Genomic DNA, 26,173 nt, shown 5'->3' on the forward strand with positions numbered 1-26,173 from the left:
CCACACACACTGCTCCCTGTAGATATTACCACACACACTGCTCCCTGTAGATATTACCACACACACTGCTCCCTGTAGATAATACCACACACACAGCCCCCCTGTAGATATTACCACACACACTGCTCCCTGTAGATATTACCACACACACTGCTCCCTGTAGATATTACCACACACACACACACACACACACACACACACTGCTTCCTGTAGATATTACCACACACACACACACACTGCTTCCTGTAGATATTACCACACACTGCTCCCTGTAGATATTACCACACACTGTTCCCTGTAGATATTACCACACACACTGCTCCCTGTAGCTATTACCACACACACTGCTCCCTGTAGATATTACCACACACTGCTCCCTGTAGATATTACCACACACACTGCTCCCTGTAGATATTACCACACACACTGCTCCCTGTAGATATTACCACACACACTGCTCCCTGTAGATATTACCACACACACTGCTCCCTGTAGATATTACCACACACACTGCTCCCTAAAGATACTACCACACACACAGCTCGCTGTAGGGAATGCCACACACTGCTCCCTGTAGATAATACCACACTGCTCCCTGTAGATATTACCACACACACTGCTCCCTGTAGGGAATGCCACACACACTGCTCCCTGTAGATATTACCACACACACTGCTGCCTGTAGGGAATGCCACACATTGCTCCCTGTAGGGAATGCCACACACTGCCCCTTGTAGATATTACCACACACTGCTCCCTGTAGATATTACCACACACACACTGCTCCCTGTAGATATTACCACACACTGCTCCCTGTAGATATTACCACACACACTGCTCCCTGTATATATTACCACACACACTGCTCCTTGTAGATATTACCACACACTGCTCCCTGTAGATATTACCACACACTGCTCCCTGTAGATATTACCACACACTGCTCCCTGTAGATATTACCACACACACTGCTCCCTGTAGATATTACCACACACACTGCTCCCTGTAGATATTACCACACACACTGCTCCCTGTAGATATTACCACACACACTGCTCCCTGTAGATATTACTACACACTGCTCCCTGTAGATATTACCACACACTGCTCCCTGTAGATATTACCACACACTGCTCCCTGTAGATATTACCACACACACTGCTCCCTGTAGATATTACCACACACACTGCTCCCTGTAGATATTACCACACACAGCCCCCCTGTAGATATTACCACACACACTGCTCCCTGTAGATATTACCACACACACTGCTCCCTGTAGATATTACCACACACACTGCTCCCTGTAGATATTACCACACACACACTGCTCCCTGTAGATATTACCACACACACTGCTCCCTGTATATATTACCACACACTGCTCCCTGTAGATATTACCACACACTGCTCCCTGTAGATATTACCACACACTGCTCCCTGTATATATTACTACACACTGCTCCCTGTAGATATTACCACACACTGCCCCCTGTAGATATTACCACACACACTGCTCCCTGTAGATATTACCACACACTGCTCCCTGTATATATTACCACACACTGCTCCCTGTAGATATTACAACACACACTGCTCCCTGTAGATATTACCACACACTGCTCCCTGTATATATTACCACACACACTGCTCCCTGTAGATATTACCACACACACTGCTCCCTGTAGATATTACCACATACTGCTCCCTGTAGATATTACCACACACTGCTCCCTGTAGATATTACCACACACTGCTCCCTGTAGATATTACTACACACTGCTCCCTGTAGATATTACCACACACTGCTCCCTGTAGATATTACCACACACTGCTCCCTGTAGATATTACCACACACACTGCTCCCTGTAGATATTACCACACACACTGCTCCCTGTAGATAATACCACACACACAGCCCCCCTGTAGATATTACCACACACTGCTCCCTGTAGATATTACCACACACACTGCTCCCTGTAGATATTACCACACACACACACTGCTTCCTGTAGATATTACCACACACACACACACACACACACACACTGCTTCCTGTAGATATTACCACACACTGCTCCCTGTAGATATTACCACACACTGCTCCCTGTAGATATTACCAAAACACAGCCCCCCTGTAGCTATTACCACACACACTGCTCCCTGTAGATATTACCACACACTGCTCCCTGTAGATATTACCACACACACTGCTCCCTGTAGATATTACCACACACACTGCTCCCTGTAGATATTACCACACACACTGCTCCCTGTAGGGAATGCCACACACTGCTCCCTGTAGATAATACCACACTGCTCCCTGTAGATATTACCACACACTGCTCCCTGTAGATATTACCACACACTGCTCCATGTAGATATTACCACACACACTGCTCCCAGTAGGGAATGCCACACACTGCTCCCTGTAGGGAATGCCACACATTGCTCCCTGTAGGGAATGCCACACACTGCCCCTTGTAGATATTACCACACACTGCTCCCTGTAGATATTACCACACACTGCTCCCTGTAGATATTACCGCACACACTGCTCCCTGTAGATATTACCACACACTGCTCCCTGTAGATATTACCACACACACTGCTCCCTGTATATATTACCACACACTGCTCCCTGTAGATATTACCACACACACTGCTCCCTGTAGATATTACCACACACACAGCTCCCTGTAGATATTAACACACACACTGCTCCCTGTAGATATTACTACACACACTGCTCCCTGTAGATATTACCACACACTGCTCCCTGTAGATATTACCACACACTGCTCCCTGTAGATATTACCACACACACTGCTCCCTGTAGATATTACCACACACACTGCTCCCTGTAGATATTACCACACACACTGCTCCCTGTAGATATTAGCACACACACTGCTCCCTGTAGGGAATGCCACACACTGCTCCCTGTAGATATTACCACACACTGCTCCCTGTAGATATTACCACACACTGCTCCCTGTAGATATTACCACACACACTGCTCCCTGTAGATATTACCACACACACTGCTCCCTGTAGGGAATGCCACACACTGCTCCCTGTAGGGAATGCCACACATTGCTCCCTGTAGGGAATGCCACACACTGCCCCTTGTAGATATTACCACACACTGCTCCCTGTAGATATTACCACACACTGCTCCCTGTAGATATTACCACACACACTGCTCCCTGTAGATATTACCACACACTGCTCCCTGTAGATATTACCACACACACTGCTCCCTGTATATATTACCACACACTGCTCCCTGTAGATATTACCACACACACTGCTCCCTGTAGATATTACCACACACACTGCTCCCTGTAGATATTACCACACACTGCTCCCTGTAGATATTACCACACACACTGCTCCCTGTAGATATTACTACACACACTGCTCCCTGTAGATATTACCACACACTGCTCCCTGTAGATATTACCACACACTGCTCCCTGTAGATATTACCACACACACTGCTCCCTGTAGATATTACCACACACACTGCTCCCTGTAGATAATACCACACACACTGCTCCCTGTATATATTACCACACACAGCCCCCCTGTAGATATTACCACACACTGCTCCCTGTAGATATTACCACACACACTGCTCCCTGTAGATATTACCACACACACTGCTCCCTGTAGATATTACCACACACACTGCTCCCTGTAGATATTACCACACACACACTGCTCCCTGTGGATATTACCACACACACTGCTCCCTGTAGATATTACCACACACACAGCCCCCCTGTAGATATTACCACACACACTGCTCCCTGAAGATATTACCACACACACTGCTCCCTGTATATATTACCACACACTGCTCCCTGTAGATATTACCACACACTGCTCCCTGTAGATATTACCACACACTGCTCCCTGTATATATTACTACACACTGCTCCCTGTAGATATTACCACACACTGCCCCCTGTAGATATTACCACACACACTGCTCCCTGTAGATATTACCACACACTGCTCCCTGTATATATTACCACACACTGCTCCCTGTAGATATTACCACACACACTGCTCCCTGTAGATATTACCACACACTGCTCCCTGTAGATATTACCACACACACTGCTCCCTGTAGATATTACCACACACACTGCTCCCTGTAGATATTACCACACACTGCTCCCTGTAGATATTACCACACACTGCTCCCTGTAGATATTACCACACACTGCTCCCTGTAGATATTACTACACACTGCTCCCTGTAGATATTACCACACACTGCTCCCTGTAGATATTACCACACACTGCTCCCTGTAGATATTACCACACACACTGCTCCCTGTAGATATTACCACACACACTGCTCCCTGTAGATAATACCACACACACAGCCCCCCTGTAGATATTACCACACACTGCTCCCTGTAGATATTACCACACACACTGCTCCCTGTAGATATTACCACACACACACACACTGCTTCCTGTAGATATTACCACACACACACACACACACACACTGCTTCCTGTAGATATTACCACACACTGCTCCCTGTAGATATTACCACACACTGCTCCCTGTAGATATTACCACACACACAGCCCCCCTGTAGCTATTACCACACACACTGCTCCCTGTAGATATTACCACACACTGCTCCCTGTAGATATTACCACACACACTGCTCCCTGTAGATATTACCACACACACTGCTCCCTGTAGATATTACCACACACACTGCTCCCTGTAGGGAATGCCACACACTGCTCCCTGTAGATAATACCACACTGCTCCCTGTAGATATTACCACACACTGCTCCCTGTAGATATTACCACACACTGCTCCCTGTAGATATTACCACACACACTGCTCCCAGTAGGGAATGCCACACACTGCTCCCTGTAGGGAATGCCACACATTGCTCCCTGTAGGGAATGCCACACACTGCCCCTTGTAGATATTACCACACACTGCTCCCTGTAGATATTACCACACACTGCTCCCTGTAGATATTACCACACACACTGCTCCCTGTAGATATTACCACACACTGCTCCCTGTAGATATTACCACACACACTGCTCCCTGTATATATTACCACACACTGCTCCCTGTAGATATTACCACACACACTGCTCCCTGTAGATATTACCACACACACTGCTCCCTGTAGATATTAACACACACACTGCTCCCTGTAGATATTACTACACACACTGCTCCCTGTAGATATTACCACACACTGCTCCCTGTAGATATTACCACACACTGCTCCCTGTAGATATTACCACACACACTGCTCCCTGTAGATATTACCACACACACTGCTCCCTGTAGATATTACCACACACACTGCTCCCTGTAGATATTACCACACACACTGCTCCCTGTAGGGAATGCCACACACTGCTCCCTGTAGATAATACCACACTGCTCCCTATAGATATTACCACACACTGCTCCCTGTAGATATTACCACACACTGCTCCCTGTAGATATTACCACACACTGCTCCCTGTATATATTACTACACACTGCTCCCTGTAGATATTACCACACACTGCCCCCTGTAGATATTACCACACACACTGCTCCCTGTAGATATTACCACACACTGCTCCCTGTATATATTACCACACACTGCTCCCTGTAGATATTACCACACACACTGCTCCCTGTAGATATTACCACACACTGCTCCCTGTATATATTACCACACACACTGCTCCCTGTAGATATTACCACACACACTGCTCCCTGTAGATATTACCACACACTGCTCCCTGTAGATATTACCACACACTGCTCCCTGTAGATATTACTACACACTGCTCCCTGTAGATATTACCACACACTGCTCCCTGTAGATATTACCACACACTGCTCCCTGTAGATATTACCACACACACTGCTCCCTGTAGATATTACCACACACACTGCTCCCTGTAGATAATACCACACACACAGCCCCCCTGTAGATATTACCACACACTGCTCCCTGTAGATATTACCACACACACTGCTCCCTGTAGATATTACCACACACACACACTGCTTCCTGTAGATATTACCACACACACACACACACACTGCTTCCTGTAGATATTACCACACACTGCTCCCTGTAGATATTACCACACACTGCTCCCTGTAGATATTACCACACACACAGCCCCCCTGTAGCTATTACCACACACACTGCTCCCTGTAGATATTACCACACACTGCTCCCTGTAGATATTACCACACACACTGCTCCCTGTAGATATTACCACACACACTGCTCCCTGTAGATATTACCACACACACTGCTCCCTGTAGGGAATGCCACACACTGCTCCCTGTAGATAATACCACACTGCTCCCTGTAGATATTACCACACACTGCTCCCTGTAGATATTACCACACACACTGCTCCCTGTAGATATTACCACACACACTGCTCCCTGTAGATATTACCACACACACTGCTCCCTGTAGATATTACCACACACACTGCTCCCAGTAGGGAATGCCACACACTGCTCCCTGTAGGGAATGCCACACATTGCTCCCTGTAGGGAATGCCACACACTGCCCCTTGTAGATATTACCACACACTGCTCCCTGTAGATATTACCACACACTGCTCCCTGTAGATATTACCGCACACACTGCTCCCTGTAGATATTACCACACACTGCTCCCTGTAGATATTACCACACACACTGCTCCCTGTATATATTACCACACACTGCTCCCTGTAGATATTACCACACACACTGCTCCCTGTAGATATTACCACACACACTGCTCCCTGTAGATATTAACACACACACACTGCTCCCTGTAGATATTACTACACACACTGCTCCCTGTAGATATTACCACACACTGCTCCCTGTAGATATTACCACACACTGCTCCCTGTAGATATTACCACACACACTGCTCCCTGTAGATATTACCACACACACTGCTCCCTGTAGATATTACCACACACACTGCTCCCTGTAGATATTACCACACACACTGCTCCCTGTAGGGAATGCCACACACTGCTCCCTGTAGATAATACCACACTGCTCCCTGTAGATATTACCACACACTGCTCCCTGTAGATATTACCACACACTGCTCCCTGTAGATATTACCACACACACTGCTCCCTGTAGGGAATGCCACACACTGCTCCCTGTAGGGAATGCCACACATTGCTCCCTGTAGGGAATGCCACACACTGCCCCTTGTAGATATTACCACACACTGCTCCCTGTAGATATTACCACACACTGCTCCCTGTAGATATTACCACACACACTGCTCCCTGTAGATATTACCACACACTGCTCCCTGTAGATATTACCACACACACTGCTCCCTGTATATATTACCACACACTGCTCCCTGTAGATATTACCACACACACTGCTCCCTGTAGATATTACCACACACACTGCTCCCTGTAGATATTACCACACACACTGCTCCCTGTAGATATTACCACACACACTGCTCCCTGTAGATATTACTACACACACTGCTCCCTGTAGATATTACCACACACTGCTCCCTGTAGATATTACCACACACTGCTCCCTGTAGATATTACCACACACACTGCTCCCTGTAGATATTACCACACACACTGCTCCCTGTAGATATTACCACACACACTGCTCCCTGTAGATAATACCACACACACTGCTCCCTGTATATATTACCACACACAGCCCCCCTGCAGATATTACCACACACTGCTCCCTGTAGATATTACCACACACACTGCTCCCTGTAGATATTACCACACACACACACTGCTTCCTGTAGATATTACCACACACACACACACACACTGCTTCCTGTAGATATTACCACACACTGCTCCCTGTAGATATTACCACACACTGTTCCCTGTAGATATTACCACACACACTGCTCCCTGTAGCTATTACCACACACACTGCTCCCTGTATATATTACCACACACACTGCTCCTTGTAGATATTACCACACACTGCTCCCTGTAGATATTACCACACACTGCTCCCTGTAGATATTACCACACACTGCTCCCTGTAGATATTACCACACACACTGCTCCCTGTAGATATTACCACACACACACTGCTCCCTGTAGATATTACCACACACTGCTCCCTGTAGATATTACCACACACTGCTCCCTGTAGATATTACCACACACACTGCTCCCTGTAGATATTACCATACACACTGCTCCCTGTAGATATTACCACACACACTGCTCCCTGTAGATATTACCACACACACTGCTCCCTGTAGATATTACTACACACTGCTCCCTGTAGATATTACCACACACTGCTCCCTGTAGATATTACCACACACTGCTCCCTGTAGATATTACCACACACACTGCTCCCTGTAGATATTACCACACACACTGCTCCCTGTAGATAATACCACACACACAGCCCCCCTGTAGATATTACCACACACTGCTCCCTGTAGATATTACCACACACTGCTCCCTGTATATATTACCACACACACTGCTCCCTGTAGATATTACCACACACTGCTCCCTGTAGATATTACCACACACACACACTGCTTCCTGTAGATATTACCACACACACACACACACACTGCTTCCTGTAGATATTACCACACACTGCTCCCTGTAGATATTACCACACACTGTTCCCTGTAGATATTACCACACACACTGCTCCCTGTAGCTATTACCACACACACTGCTCCCTGTATATATTACCACACACACTGCTCCTTGTAGATATTACCACACACTGCTCCCTGTAGATATTACCACACACTGCTCCCTGTAGATATTACCACACACTGCTCCCTGTAGATATTACCACACACACTGCTCCCTGTAGATATTACCACACACACACTGCTCCCTGTAGATATTACCACACACTGCTCCCTGTAGATATTACCACACACTGCTCCCTGTAGATATTACCACACACACTGCTCCCTGTAGATATTACCATACACACTGCTCCCTGTAGATATTACCACACACACTGCTCCCTGTAGATATTACCACACACACTGCTCCCTGTAGATATTACTACACACTGCTCCCTGTAGATATTACCACACACTGCTCCCTGTAGATATTACCACACACTGCTCCCTGTAGATATTACCACACACACTGCTCCCTGTAGATATTACCACACACACTGCTCCCTGTAGATAATACCACACACACAGCCCCCCTGTAGATATTACCACACACTGCTCCCTGTAGATATTACCACACACTGCTCCCTGTATATATTACCACACACACTGCTCCCTGTAGATATTACCACACACTGCTCCCTGTAGATATTACCACACACACTGCTCCCTGTAGATATTACTACACACTGCTCCCTGTAGATATTACCACACACTGCTCCCTGTAGATATTACCACACACTGCTCCCTGTAGATATTACCACACACTGCTCCCTGTAGATATTACCACACACACTGCTCCCTGTAGATATTACCACACACACTGCTGCCTGTAGATATTACCACACACACTGCTCCCTGTATATATTACCACACACACTGCTCCCTGTAGATATTACCACACACACTGCTCCCTGTAGATATTACCACACACACTGCTCCCTGTAGATATTACTACACACTGCTCCCTGTAGATATTACCACACACTGCTCCCTGTAGATATTACCACACACACTGCTCCCTGTAGATATTACCACACACACTGCTCCCTGTAGATAATACCACACACACAGCCCCCCTGTAGATATTACCACACACTGCTCCCTGTAGATATTACCACACACTGCTCCCTGTATATATTACCACACACACTGCTCCCTGTAGATATTACCACACTGCTCCCTGTAGATATTACCACACACTGCTCCCTGTAGATATTACCACACACTGCTCCCTGTAGATATTACCACACACACTGCTCCCTGTAGATATTACCACACACACTGCTCCCTGTAGATAATACCACACACACAGCCCCCCTGTAGATATTACCACACACTGCTCCCTGTAGATATTACCACACACTGCTCCCTGTATATATTACCACACACACTGCTCCCTGTAGATATTACCACACACTGCTCCCTGTAGATATTACCACACACACTGCTCCCTGTAGATATTACTACACACTGCTCCCTGTAGATATTACCACACACTGCTCCCTGTAGATATTACCACACACACTGCTCCCTGTAGATATTACTACACACTGCTCCCTGTAGATATTACCACACACTGCTCCCTGTAGATATTACCACACACTGCTCCCTGTAGATATTACCACACACTGCTCCCTGTAGATATTACCACACACTGCTCCCTGTAGATATTACCACACACTGCTCCCTGTAGATATTACCACACACACTGCTCCCTGTAGATATTACCACACACACTGCTCCCTGTAGATATTACCACACACACTGCTCCCTGTAGATATTACCACACACACTGCTCCCTGTAGATAATACCACACACACAGCCCCCCTGTAGATATTACCACACACTGCTCCCTGTAGATATTACCACACACACTGCTCCCTGTAGATATTACCACACACACACACACACACACACACACACACACACACTGCTTCCTGTAGATATTACCACACACTGCTCCCTGTAGATATTACCACACACTGTTCCCTGTAGATATTACCACACACTGCTCCCTATAGCTATTACCACACACACTGCTCCCTGTATATATTACCACACACACTGCTCCTTGTAGATATTACCACACACTGCTCCCTGTAGATATTACCACACACTGCTCCCTGTAGATATTACCACACACTGCTCCCTGTAGATATTACCACACACACTGCTTCCTGTAGATATTACCACACACACTGCTCCCTGTAGATATTACCACACACACTGCTCCCTGTAGATATTACCACACACACTGCTCCCTGTAGGGAATGCCACACACTGCTCCCTGTAGATAATACCACACACACAGCCCCCCTGTAGATATTACCACACACTGCTCCCTGTAGAGATTACCACACACACTGCTCCCTGTAGATATTACCACACACTGCTCCCTGTAGATATTACCACACACACTGCTCCCTGTAGATATTACCACACACTGCTCCCTGTAGATAATACCACACACACAGCCCCCCTGTAGATATTACCACACACTGCTCCCTGTAGATATTACCACACACACTGCTCCCTGTAGATATTACCACACACACACACACACACTGCTTCCTGTAGATATTACCACACACACACACACACACACACACTGCTTCCTGTAGATATTACCACACACTGCTCCCTGTAGATATTACCACACACTGTTCCCTGTAGATATTACCACACACACTGCTCCCTGTAGCTATTACCACACACACTGCTCCCTGTAGATATTACCACACACACTGCTCCCTGTAGATATTACCACACACTGCTCCCTGTAGATATTACCACACACACTGCTCCCTGTATATATTACCACACACACTGCTCCCAGTAGATATTACCACACACACTGCTCCCTGTAGATATTACCACACACACTGCTCCCTGTAGATATTACCACACACACTGCTCCCTGTAGATATTACCACACACACAGCTCGCTGTAGGGAATGCCACACACTGCTCCCTGTAGATATTACCACACACACTGCTCCCTGTAGATATTACCACACACACTGCTCCCTGTAGGGAATGCCACACACTGCTCCCTGTAGATAATACCACACTGCTCCCTGTAGATATTACCACACACACTGCTCCCTGTAGGGAATGCCACACACACTGCTCCCTGTAGATATTACCACACACACTGCTGCCTGTAGGGAATGCCACACATTGCTCCCTGTAGGGAATGCCACACACTGCCCCTTGTAGATATTACCACACACTGCTCCCTGTAGATATTACCACACACACACTGCTACCTGTAGATATTACCACACACTGCTCCCTGTAGATATTACCACACACACTGCTCCCTGTATATATTACCACACACACTGCTCCTTGTAGATATTACCACACACTGCTCCCTGTAGATATTACCACACACTGCTCCCTGTAGATATTACCACACACTGCTCCCTGTAGATATTACCACACACACTGCTCCCTGTAGATATTACCACACACACTGCTCCCTGTAGATATTACCACACACGCTGCTCCCTGTAGATATTACCACACACACTGCTCCCTGTAGATATTACCACACACACTGCTCCCTGTAGATATTACCACACACACTGCTCCCTGTAGATATTACTACACACTGCTCCCTGTAGATATTACCACACACTGCTCCCTGTAGATATTACCACACACTGCTCCCTGTAGATATTACCACACACTGCTCCCTGTAGATATTACCACACACACTGCTCCCTGTAGATATTACCACACACAGCCCCCCTGTAGATATTACCACACACACTGCTCCCTGTAGATATTACCACACACACTGCTCCCTGTAGATATTACCACACACACTGCTCCCTGTAGATATTACCACACACACTGCTCCCTGTAGATATTACCACACACACTGCTCCCTGTAGATATTACCACACACACAGCCCCCCTGTAGATATTACCACACACACTGCTCCCTGAAGATATTACCACACACACTGCTCCCTGTATATATTACCACACACTGCTCCCTGTAGATATTACCACACACTGCTCCCTGTAGATATTACCACACACTGCTCCCTGTATATATTACTACACACTGCTCCCTGTAGATATTACCACACACTGCCCCCTGTAGATATTACCACACACACTGCTCCCTGTAGATATTACCACACACTGCTCCCTGTATATATTACCACACACTGCTCCCTGTAGATATTACCACACACACTGCTCCCTGTAGATATTACCACACACTGCTCCCTGTAGATATTACCACACACACTGCTCCCTGTAGATATTACCACACACACTGCTCCCTGTAGATATTACCACACACTGCTCCCTGTAGATATTACCACACACTGCTCCCTGTAGATATTACTACACACTGCTCCCTGTAGATATTACCACACACTGCTCCCTGTAGATATTACCACACACTGCTCCCTGTAGATATTACCACACACACTGCTCCCTGTAGATATTACCACACACACTGCTCCCTGTAGATAATACCACACACACAGCCCCCCTGTAGATATTACCACACACTGCTCCCTGTAGATATTACCACACACACTGCTCCCTGTAGATATTACCACACACACACACTGCTTCCTGTAGATATTACCACACACACACACACACACACTGCTTCCTGTAGATATTACCACACACTGCTCCCTGTAGATATTACCACACACTGCTCCCTGTAGATATTACCACACACTGCTCCCTGTAGATATTACCACACACACAGCCCCCCTGTAGCTATTACCACACACACTGCTCCCTGTAGATATTACCACACACTGCTCCCTGTAGATATTACCACACACACTGCTCCCTGTAGATATTACCACACACACTGCTCCCTGTAGATATTACCACACACACTGCTCCCTGGAGGGAATGCCACACACTGCTCCCTGTAGATAATACCACACTGCTCCCTGTAGATATTACCACACACTGCTCCCTGTAGATATTACCACACACTGCTCCCTGTAGATATTACCACACACACTGCTCCCAGTAGGGAATGCCACACACTGCTCCCTGTAGGGAATGCCACACATTGCTCCCTGTAGATAACGCCACATACCCCCCTTGTAGATAGCGCCACACCCCCATTGTACATAGTGCCACAAAGGGCCGGCCAGAACGGTGTGCCATTGCACTGGGTGCATCACTCTAGCAGGTGGAAGGGGGCGCTGCACTGGCTACCTTTCCCCTGCTTGTTTCAGAAGCGCCCGGGCCCGGTGACTCAGCATCCGCCTTTCCGCCCATAGCAGCCATAGCGGCGACACCGCAAATGAGGACGCCCATGCTGCCAGTCGGGATGGGCCCCCCATGGCCGGCGGCACCGCTAGCAGCTGCTACAGCTGTAGCAACGCCACATTCAATAGTGTCTGCGTGATCAGTACACAGGTACTATTGCATATTATAGCAAAGCAGGAAGGTATCTCCCAGCTCTGCTATCTGCTAGCGCCACTGTGTGGCTGGGGATTCCGCTCCTGGATGAAGCGCTTGATGTCTCTGTCCATATATAGACAGTGACATCAGGGGCAACTCCTGAAGCGTAATCCCCGTCCACAGCGTTGCCGATGCAGTGACCGGGGATTCCACTTCAGTAGAGGCCCTTGACGTCACTGTCCATAAATAGACAGAGTCATCAAGCGCTCCGTCCAGGAGCGGAATCTCCAGCCACAGGGGGATTCCGCTCTTTCAGGGAGCTACAGTAGCGCTATGTACAGGAAGGGGGGGGGGGATTCTATCATCTACAATGGGGCTGTGTGGCACTATCTACAGGGGAATCTGTGAGTGGCGGGCTGATGGTCTTCAAGTGGTTTTCACCTCTAACCTCCAATTAAAGTTAATAGGAGGCAGAAAATACCTGTGGCGTTCGTTTGGAGCTTTCTTTGCCTACGTCTTTTCCGTTAGCTTCAACGGCTTAAAAAAAAAGTCAAACAACGCTCTCAATTTAAAATCTGCCTTCAAATTCCTGAAGGAATTTTGGGGGAGTATGCCACTGTCTACATCGGGAGGTGGGGGGCTGTATAGCACTGTCTACAAGGGGGAGGTGAGGGGCTGTATGGCACAATCTACAGGGGGCACTATCTACAAGGGGGGCTGTGTGTGTGCCAGCGAGGGGAGGGGGGCATTATAAAATTCCTGAAGGAATTTTGAGGAAGATATTTTCTGCCTTACAAAAAACGCTGTGTGAACATATTCTCAGTGTAGTGCTTGTTTTTAGCTGTTTTCTGTCTTTCTCGAAACAATTTTTGGTAGGGGTGCCCTGAGGAAATTTTATTTCTCCAGTGGTGCCTCGAGTCCGAAAAGGTTGGGAAACTCTGCACTAGGCTACAGGATCACGCCGGCCTACGCAAGGATCCCGTCACGGAGCAGCTCAGTTCGTCTTGGGAACGGGGCCTAGAGGAATACAATTTTTTTGTGTTTGGGGCACTGTCTACAAGGAGCAGGTGGGGGGTTGGGGGGAGTATATCACGGTCTACATCGGGAGGTGGGGGGCTGTATGGCACTGTCTACATGGGGGAGGTGGGGGGCTATATGTCATGATCTACAAGGGGGAGTTGCGGCTCTGTATAGCACTGTCTACATGGGGGAGGTGGGGGGTTGTATGTCACGATCTACAAGGGGGAGGTGGGGGAATGAACAGCACTGTCTACAAGGGGGAGGTGGTGGGCTGTATGACACTGTCAACAAGGAGGTGTGGCGGATTATGGCACAGTCTACAGGGAGGCTGTATGGCACAGTCTACAGGGGGCAGTGTGTGTGCCAGCGAGGGGAGGGGGGCATTATACTGTGTGAAGGCCACTAAGCAGACATTATTCTGTGTAAGGGCACTACAGGGGGAAATCTACTGTGTATGGCACTTAGGGGGCAAAACACTGTGTGGGCACAATTAGAGGACAAAATACTGTGTCCTTAAAGGGGTAATAATATATTATATTATTAAATATTATTATTATTTTTGGGGCGTGGCCAGCAAGCAGCATGGATAGTCGTATCTGAGCTGAGCTCCCGGGGACCGTAACTTCTCCTGCTGATTATCCTGTCATCCTGGCTGGTAAATCTTTTTACTGGGACCAGACAAACTCTGGGCATACCTCTCCCCCCTCGCAGGCTACCCGGGGACATTCTTCGGTGACTTCGTCGGCCCTGCGGACGGAAACAGTGCACGACGGCCTGGTGTTCTGCTGCAGCCTGCACTCGACGTACTTCCACTTGATATTAACTCAGCCCAGGAGACAACGAAGGACTTGCATCCACTTGCATCGGAGGTACACTGTTTATGCCCTACATCTCTTGCTTCTCCCAGGTGTCTTTTGGTCCTCTCTGTCAGACTCCGTGGTCCTGGTTGCATGGGCTTCTGTTCCTCGTGGCGGCTGGTGGTTAATGGTGGCCTGTCTGTGTCTGCAAGGCACGCATGGTGAAACATTCTTTCTCTGTCTCCCCTGACAGCCGGTGAAGGTACAGACCTCAGGCTCAGTTGGGGACGACAGTTTTGATTTCTCTCAAGGGAGACCCTGAGATTCCATTGTTACCAGTATCTGGGTGGTGAGTTGCGGCCTAACGGAGCCATTTTGCATATATGCCTGTTATACATCTATGTCACTGATTTGGCTCACCTGCTCACTATACATTCTGGGACTGCCTGCCTACCCGGTCCTTTGTCTATAGAGCTTACTTACCATATATAACTTCCTACCAGTGTGCCATACTCTGTTAAAAGGAGACTGTATCTGCTGCCTTACTTTTCCTGCTACACTATTGGTGGGGTGAGACCTACCTATTTCAGCTATACAGTGCACCATGCGTAAATCTAAACCTCAGTCTGCAGTGGATAAGCTAAAAGATTTTGCTCGTACTGATCAGGACGAAGATAATTCCTCTCCACGTAAAACGAGATCTACTCACCTCAAAAATAAAGAGGACGATGCCCGACCGAGTGGCGGCATGGATTCCGACACGGAGACTAAACCTACGTTACGTCAGGTTTCATTGCAACTTCTATCGGCCATTGATGCTTGCAAAACTTCTTTAACAGGCCAGATTGATGAGATAAACCTTGATGTCAGTTTGCTCCGTCACAACATGCAGAACCTGAGAGGCTGTATGGGAGAGATGGAGGGGCGACTTTCTCAAGTAGAGGACAGGATTGGTCCTCTTGCTACTACCCTGGCTGCTACTACACGGAAGGCGGATGCTTGTCAATCCAAAACTGATGACCTTGAAAATAGACTGCGTCGTAATAATTTACGTATAATTGGCTTACCGGAAAAATCTGAGGGCAAAACTCCTGAACCGTTTATTGAACAATGGCTCAAGAGTAACTTAGAGGCGCCAGCCTTTTCCACTTGCTTTGTGGTTGAGAGGGCACATCGTGTTCCGGCTAAGCCGCCGCCTCAAGGTGCAGCCCCTCGGCAATTCCTGGTTGGGATTCTAAATTACAGAGATCGAGACACGTCTTTGCGTCAGTCCAGGTTGAAAGCTCCATTCAAATTCAACAATTCCACTATTTCCATATTTCCTGACTTTTGTGCAGACCTCCAGAAGCAGCGCGCCACCTTTATGGAGCTCAAAAGAAAGTTTAAGGAGTGAAACATTCCATACTCAATGGCATACCCTGCTCGTCTCCGAATTGCCTATGATGACAAAGTGGTCTTCTTGCATAGCCCGGCGAGAGAGTGGCTCCAGATGCATCCTCCGGTGGCTTGAGTGACTCTTCAGCATTCACCTGTGGGCCCTTCGAGAATGCTCCGTTGATCAGCCTGACATTCTTCACATGATGAACGTTACTGGGTGATATGTTGTATATTTTATGATGTTATACCGTACCTTATGTCGCTATATCTACCATTGGCTATTCAGGTCAGTTGATCCAGAGGGGGATCTCTCTCCTTTCTATATATTGTTCTCATCTGATTCACTGGTAAAAAACAAACAAAAAGACCCAGAACATTTTTCTTATATGCTTACTGATGCCAGGATGGATGCCTGACCAAGACGTAGTCGAGTATTCCCCATTCTAATTTTTCTACCCCAAATGTCTGCCCTACCTATGGTTCTTGGTGGGGACATTTCTGGGTTCTTTTCCTCGGTTACTTTGTTATGTTTGATTGTTGTTCATGTGTATGTCTATGCCACTGACTCTGATAACTCTGTCCATACCTTTTTCTGCTCATCCATTGTATGCTGCTGTACTGCCCAGGACTGGCAATTGATCCTTGATGACGGGCCTCGGTGTTCCCTCATATTAGGCGATCCCGTCCCCCCCTAATCTGTTTACAGGAGACTCACCTCGTTAGTGAAAGATCTAGTTATCTTAAGAAACCTTGGATACAATGGGCGTGCCACTCCTTTCACACTTTTTATTCTAGAGGGGTTTCCCTGCTGATACATCGCACTGTACGATGGAATCCAATACAGACGCGAAGAGACCCAGCTGGAGATTTCGTTTTTGTTTATGCTGAAATAGACACGAAGCCATATGTTATTCTGTGTATATATAATCCACCACAGGCTAACACCTCCGTCCTTCAGGCAGCTATTGCTTTTGTACATCAAATTAGGTAATGTCTCCGGCTATAGACCGTTTCTCACAAGATCCCGCCCATAATTTAACACCCACTACTCCTTTGTGTCAGCTGATAGAAGGTTTGGGCTGGATTGATCTATGAAGACATTGTCACCCACAGGTTCTGGAATACACTTGTCATTCTCCTGGGAGACAGACTCTCTCCAGGATTGATCTATGAAGACATTGTCACCCACAGGTTCTGGAATACACTTGTCATTCTCCTGGGAGACAGGCTCTCTCCAGGATTGATCTATGAAGACATTGTCACCCACAGGTTCTGGAATACACTTGTCATTCTCCTGGGAGACAGGCTCTCTCCAGGATTGATCTATGAAGACATTGTCACCCACAGGTTCTGGAATACACTTGTCATTCTCCTGGGAGACAGGCTCTCTCCAGGATTGATCTATGAAGACATTGTCACCCACAGGTTCTGGAATACACTTGTCATTCTCCTGGGAGACAGGCTCTCTCCAGGATTGATCTATGAAGACATTGTCACCCACAGGTTCTGGAATACACTTGTCATTCTCCTGGGAGACAGGCTCTCTCCAGGATTGATCTATGAAGACATTGTCACCCACAGGTTCTGGAATACACTTGTCATTCTCCTGGGAGACAGGCTCTCTCCAGGATTGATCTATGAAGACATTGTCACCCACAGGTTCTGGAATACACTTGTCATTCTCCTGGGAGACAGGCTCTCTCCAGGATTGATCTATGAAGACATTGTCACCCACAGGTTCTGGAATACACTTGTCATTCTCCTGGGAGACAGGCTCTCTCCAGGATTGATCTATGAAGACATTGTCACCCACAGGTTCTGGAATACACTTGTCATTCTCCTGGGAGACAGGCTCTCTCCAGGATTGATCTATGAAGACATTGTCACCCACAGGTTCTGGAATACACTTGTCATTCTCCTGGGAGACAGGCTCTCTCCAGGATTGATCTATGAAGACATTGTCACCCACAGGTTCTGGAATACACTTGTCATTCTCCTGGGAGACAGGCTCTCTCCAGGATTGATCTATGAAGACATTGTCACCCACAGGTTCTGGAATACACTTGTCATTCTCCTGGGAGACAGGCTCTCTCCAGGATTGATCTATGAAGACATTGTCACCCACAGGTTCTGGAATACACTTGTCATTCTCCTGGGAGACAGGCTCTCTCCAGGATTGATCTATGAAGACATTGTCACCCACAGGTTCTGGAATACACTTGTCATTCTCCTGGGAGACAGGCTCTCTCCAGGATTGATCTATGAAGACATTGTCACCCACAGGTTCTGGAATACACTTGTCATTCTCCTGGGAGACAGGCTCTCTCCAGGATTGATCTATGAAGACATTGTCACCCACAGGTTCTGGAATACACTTGTCATTCTCCTGGGAGACAGGCTCTCTCCAGGATTGATCTATGAAGACATTGTCACCCACAGGTTCTGGAATACACTTGTCATTCTCCTGGGAGACAGGCTCTCTCCAGGATTGATCTATGAAGACATTGTCACCCACAGGTTCTGGAATACACTTGTCATTCTCCTGGGAGACAGGCTCTCTCCAGGATTGATCTATGAAGACATTGTCACCCACAGGTTCTGGAATACACTTGTCATTCTCCTGGGAGACAGGCTCTCTCCAGGATTGATCTATGAAGACATTGTCACCCACAGGTTCTGGAATACACTTGTCATTCTCCTGGGAGACAGGCTCTCTCCAGGATTGATCTATGAAGAAATTGTCACCCACAGGTTCTGGAATACACTTGTCATTCTCCTGGGAGACAGGCTCTCTCCAGGATTGATCTATGAAGACATTGTCACCCACAGGTTCTGGAATACACTTGTCATTCTCCTGGGAGACAGGCTCTCTCCAGGATTGATCTATGAAGACATTGTCACCCACAGGTTCTGGAATACACTTGTCATTCTCCTGGGAGACAGGCTCTCTCCAGGATTGATCTATGAAGACATTGTCACCCACAGGTTCTGGAATACACTTGTCATTCTCCCGGGAGACAGGCTCTCTCCAGGATTGATCTATGAAGACATTGTCACCCACAGGTTCTGGAATACACTTGTCATTCTCCTGGGAGACAGGCTCTCTCCAGGATTGATCTATGAAGACATTGTCACCCACAGGTTCTGGAATACACTTGTCATTCTCCTGGGAGACAGGCTCTCTCCAGGATTGATCTATGAAGACATTGTCACCCACAGGTTCTGGAATACACTTGTCATTCTCCTGGGAGACAGGCTCTCTCCAGGATTGATCTATGAAGACATTGTCACCCACAGGTTCTGGAATACACTTGTCATTCTCCTGGGAGACAGGCTCTCTCCAGGATTGATCTATGAAGACATTGTCACCCACAGGTTCTGGAATACACTTGTCATTCTCCTGGGAGACAGGTTCCCTCCAGGATTGATTATGATTTTGGTTCTCCTGCCTTATCTCTTTATGTGTCCTCCTGATCACTCTCTTCCAGGGGGATTTCGGACCACAGTGCGATACTGGTCAGGTTGGAATTTCCTGGATAGCGATTGTTACCTACTTGGAAGTTGCATCCTTTCTGGTTGACACTTATTGGACCCTCTGATCGCATCCCAGACCAAATTATACAATGTTTACAAGTACATGATGCACCTATTTCTCATACCCTGAAGTGGGATACCTTTAAGGCGTACTTGCGTGGTTGTTTGCGATCTACAATTTTTTGTATTATAAAGTCCACGGCTCACTCTGAGAGGGAGGCGGGGGAATGTGTGGCCTCCGCAGAGTTGCTGTATATTTCGGATCCCACGGACACACACAAGGCTAGTTGGTTACATTTCACTCGTTTATATAAACATGTGCTTCACCTTAAGACGAAGCGCAAATTGTTTTATTACACGTCAATATTATTTTGAGATGGAGAATCAATCCAGTCAGTTATTGGCCCACTTAATTAGACACAATAACTCCTCCAATTCAGGATAATGAGGGTGGTCTATTAACAGAGGGGGATGCCATTGCTACCAGATTTAGAAAGGACTATACCATTTTATATAGTTCCACCTCTAATCATACCATCGCAGACGTTGTAGTTTATCTGAGGGATCTGACTTTTCCTACTCTCTCTTCATCGCAGGTTACATTGCTTGACTCCCCTATGATGATGGCGGAACTTCAAGAGGCTATTCGGGAAATGTCTCTCCATAAATCCCCAGGTCCTGATGGGCTCCCTATTGAAGGTTATAGGAGGTATCGGGAACATATGGGCCCCATGTTGTTAGATACTCTTAACCAGGCTTTACTCAGCCACTCACTTCCCTCTACATTTGATGATGCTTCTATTATTGTGCTACTGAAGCCGGATAAAGACCCTGTTGATTGTGGTTCTTATAGACCAATTTCCCTAGTTAACGTGGACTATAAAATCCTACCTAAGATCCTGGCAAAGCGACTGAATCAAGTTGTTCTAACAATGATTCACCCTGACCAAACTGAATTCATGCGCGGTAAATCTACATCTATAAACATTACACGTGTACAGACACTTATGCAGATGGGTAGAATGCGTCATTTGCCTTGGGCTGTCGCTTCATTAGATACTATGAAGGCGTTCGACTCTGTTGAGCGCTCCTTCCTTCTGGCCGGCCTTCACAGCTTTGCTCCTACATTTATCTCATGGATCCAACTTCTCTATAAATCCCCTATGGCTATTGTGGTGGTCAATGGCATCCCCTCTGATTCTTCTCCTCTGGCACGGGGTACGCGGCAGGGATGTCCCCTCTCACCGGTTTTATTTGCTATTGCCATTGAAGCTATAGCTATTAGATTGAGATCCACCCCTATGGTAACTGGTGTGCAGTGGGAGGGAGGGTCTGCTGTGGTGGGCCTGTACGCTGACGAGAAGGTCCTTTTCCTGCGCAGCCCTCATGAGTCTTTTGGTCACGCTGTCCGCTTGCTAGATGCCTTTTTGCCATTTTCTGAGGGTTAATTGGCAGAAGTGCCCCATTTCCTACATAAGGGGATCGGCGCTGTAATGTCGGTGACAGTAATGCTTTATATTTAGAAAAACGTTCTATATTTACCACGTTAGGAGCGATTTTACATTTATGCTAATGAGTTTCTTAATGCCCAAGTGGGCGTGTTTTTACTTTAGACCAAGTGGGCGTTGTACAGAGGAGTGTATCACGCTGACCAATCACTGACCAATCAGCATCATGCACTCCTCTCCATTCATTTAGTCAGTGCATAGTGACACTGCGTTGTTCACGATCTGCTGTCTTATACTGACACATTAACGTCACTGAAGTGTTTAGACAGTGAATAGACATTCCTTCCAGCCAGGACGCGATGTCTATTCACAATCCCGACACTTCGGTAACGTTTACAGCAGAGCAAAGCGTAATCTCCCTGTAACCGGTCATTTACAGCGAGATCTCGCGAGATTACACTTTGCTCTGCTGTAAGTACCACAGAAACGTTACCGAGGTGTCGGGATTATGAATAGACATCGCGTCCTGGCTGGAAGGAATGTCTATTCACTGTCTAAACACTTCAGTAACGTTAATGTGTAAGTGACTGAGCCCAGGCTAAGTGTAGAATCCCCAGTCAGAGGGTTGCCGACGCTCTGGCCGGGTATTCCGCTCCCGGAGGAGTGAATGGCAGAGCAGGGAGTGGAGAGTTTCCTGCTCCGCCACAGTATTCAGTAGTACCTGCGTCCTGAGGATGCAAATACAATTGAAAATGGCCGGGACAGTTATTTGCCGGGACTGTCTCTGTAAATTTGGGACAGTCCCGGCAAATTCAGGACTGTTGGCCACTATGAGAATATGGCGACACTAAATAACATTGTTTTCTAACAAAAAGTTATTTCTATGTAAATATCGCACATCATGAAAAAAACCATAGAAATTTGGTATCGTCCGGCAGAATGTAATCCTCGCACCGCGGGACCGGCAGAAAAATAACCAAGAAATAGATCTGAGGGAACAACTAAACCCGTCCTGGTGATGAAGGGGTTAACCTGCGGTGCGGATTATAGACACGCAGGATATCGCATTTATACCGCGGATTCGCGGCGCATTTGTTGCAGAATTTCCCCATTAAGTGCAATGGAAAGTCAAGTTCTGCAACAACCGCCATTGTTCCCAGAATCCTCTGCGGCTCCACCGCGTGTTCACAGCAACGCTGCAGGTTACACATATATAAAAGAAGGCGTCATGTGACCCCTGCAGCCAATCACAGGCCGGAGAGGTCACATGTCATTATAGGGGTCACCTGGACACAGCCGGAAGAGCAGGGACGTGTTGCTATGGTAACGCTCGGAGAGGTGGGGATCGGCCTTGTTGTATTTCCGGAGTTGATATTCGGGGGGATTATACGTCCACCATTTGGGGTGAATATTCGGGGTGATTTCCTTGCGTGTTGTGGGTCGTATTCACTACGTGTGAACATTCCCTTAAACCGCACGGTGAACGACATTAACAAGAAATGTATAAAAGTCAGTGAATAAGTTGTAAGTCCCGAATATTATGTCATTACAAAACACGACTCGTCCCACAAACCATCCGACCACTACAAAGACCAGAAATAACCACTTACCCCAAAGAGGCCGGCACTGGAGGGGTTAAATCCGGGCTAGGAGTCCAGTGGGCGGGGTCACTCAATGATTGACAACAGAGAGAACACCCGACCAGCGCTGCTCTTTACCTCATCACGTAACAGCGGAAGGACCTGTGATGACGTCACCACCAAGTGACAGGAAAAGGCGGAGCCTATTAGTGGAGAGAGGCGGAGGTGGAAGGACCTGGGATATCAAGGTCACGTGACCGCGGCATCAGGGGCGGGGAGCTTAGACGTTTGAGCGATGTATGAAGGACCTGTGTGATGATCAAGTGACATGAGGGGTCCTGAGCATCATATATCGGTCATAACAGTGCAAAATATAATGTGTTGTGGTAAAAGGACCTGTGATGACATCACCACCACGTGACTGGGACGGGTGGAGCTTATCATTTGAGAAAAGTGGTGGAGGAGACCTATGAAGCTGATCACGTGACATGTGGGGGGCGGAGCTCTGTGAGTGGTCCGGTCTCCTGTGCTATGTTGAGAAGCGTTCATGATTACGTCACATGAGGGGTGGGGCTATGCCTCCTCTCCAGTTATAAGCTCCGCCTCTCTTCTCCCGGTCACATGGTGGTGACGTCATTACTGGTCCTTCAGCTGTTGCCGTGTATGATGTAGAGAGCAGCGCTGGTCGGGTGTACGTGACTTCCGGTCACCGCTGTTGTTTAGTGTTCTCTCTGTTATCAGTCAGGAGATTTCCCATGAAAGGTTACATGAGGTCATTTCTGTCCGGTTTTGGTGCGTTTTTGTCTGGCACAGTGTTGGTGATTATTATTATTTATTTTAAGTGGTGTAAATATAAAATACAGGAGGGATTAACCCCTTGGTGACATCAGATCTATAGTATTATGCTGTACGTGCGCCGTCACACTAGAAGGAGCGGAGCCTGCACCGTACACGGCTACTGACAGCCGCCGGCAACCGCCAAGATCAGAGACCGCGCAATCCCGGCCGCTTAACCCCTCGTGATTAATAGCGATGGCGGCGTCTGATCAGTTAGAGATCGCGGCTTCCTCTGTCCTCCGAAGAAACTGCGCGATGCCGACCGGTTATATAAACCCCCCTCACACCGCGCAATTACCGGAAATATAAACCCCCTCACACCGCGCAATCACCGGAAATATAAAACCCCACACACCGCGCAATCACCGGAAATATAAAACCCCTCACACCGCGCAATCACCGGAAATATAAACCCCTCACACCGCACAATCACCGGAAATATAAACCCCCCACACCGCGCAATCACCGGAAATATAAAACCCCTCACACCGCGCAATCACCGGAAATATAAAACCCCTCACACCGCGCAATCACCGGAAATATAAACCTCCCCCACACCGCGCAATCACCGGAAATATAAAACCCCTCACACCGCGCAATCACCGGAAATATAAACCCCTCACACCGCGCAATCACCGGAAATATAAAACCCCTCACACCGCGCAATCACCGGAAATATAAACCCCTCACACCGCGCAATCACCGGAAATATAAACCCCTCACACCGCGCAATCACCGGAAATATAAAACCCCTCACACCGCGCAATCACCGGAAATATAAAACCCCTCACACCGCGCAATCACCGGAAATATAAAACCCCTCACACCGCGCAATCACCGGAAATATAAACCCCTCACACCGCGCAATCACCGGAAATATAAACCCCCTCACACCGCGCAATCACCGGAAATATAAACCCCTCACACCGCGCAATCACCGGAAATATAAAACCCCTCACACCGCGCAATCACTGGAAATATAAACCCCTCACACCGCGCAATCACCGGAAATATAAACCCCTCACACCGCGCAATCACCGGAAATATAAACCCCCTCACGCCGCGCAATCACCGGAAATCTAAACCCCCCACACCGCGCAATCACCGGAAATATAAAACCCCTCACACCGCGCAATCACCGGAAATATAAAACCCCTCACACCGCGCAATCACCGGAAATATAAAACCCCTCACACCGCGCAATCACCGGAAATATAAAACCCCTCACACCGCGCAATCACCGGAAATATAAAACCCCTCACACCGCGCAATCACCGGAAATATAAACCCCTCACACCGCGCAATCACCAGAAATATAAACCCCTCACACCGCGCAATCACCGGAAATATAAAGCCCCCACACCGCGCAATCACCAGAAATATAAAACCCCTCACACCGCGCAATCACCGGAAATATAAAACTCCTCACACCGCGCAATCACCGGAAATATAAACCCCTCACACCGCGCAATCACCGGAAATATAA

The 26,173-nt window shown here is 47.6% G+C and overlaps 1 long non-coding RNA gene across 1 annotated transcript in view; it reads right to left on the reverse strand.

Annotated features, from left to right (window-relative positions):
• LOC142674693 (uncharacterized) overlaps positions 1–24,466 on the reverse strand; it is a 76,806-nt gene extending 52,340 nt beyond the window's left edge. The window contains exons 1-2 of the long non-coding RNA XR_012851804.1: positions 23,881–24,466; positions 18,004–18,172 (exon numbers count right to left, since the gene is read on the reverse strand). This is a non-coding gene — a long non-coding RNA (uncharacterized LOC142674693). The remainder of the gene's footprint in view (positions 1–18,003; positions 18,173–23,880) is intronic.
• Between the last annotated feature and the right edge of the window lie 1,707 nt (positions 24,467–26,173).

The sequence above is a fragment of the Rhinoderma darwinii genome, assembly GCF_050947455.1.
Source record: "Rhinoderma darwinii isolate aRhiDar2 chromosome 1 unlocalized genomic scaffold, aRhiDar2.hap1 SUPER_1_unloc_9, whole genome shotgun sequence".
In the NCBI taxonomy this organism is placed as follows: Eukaryota; Metazoa; Chordata; class Amphibia; order Anura; family Rhinodermatidae; genus Rhinoderma; species Rhinoderma darwinii.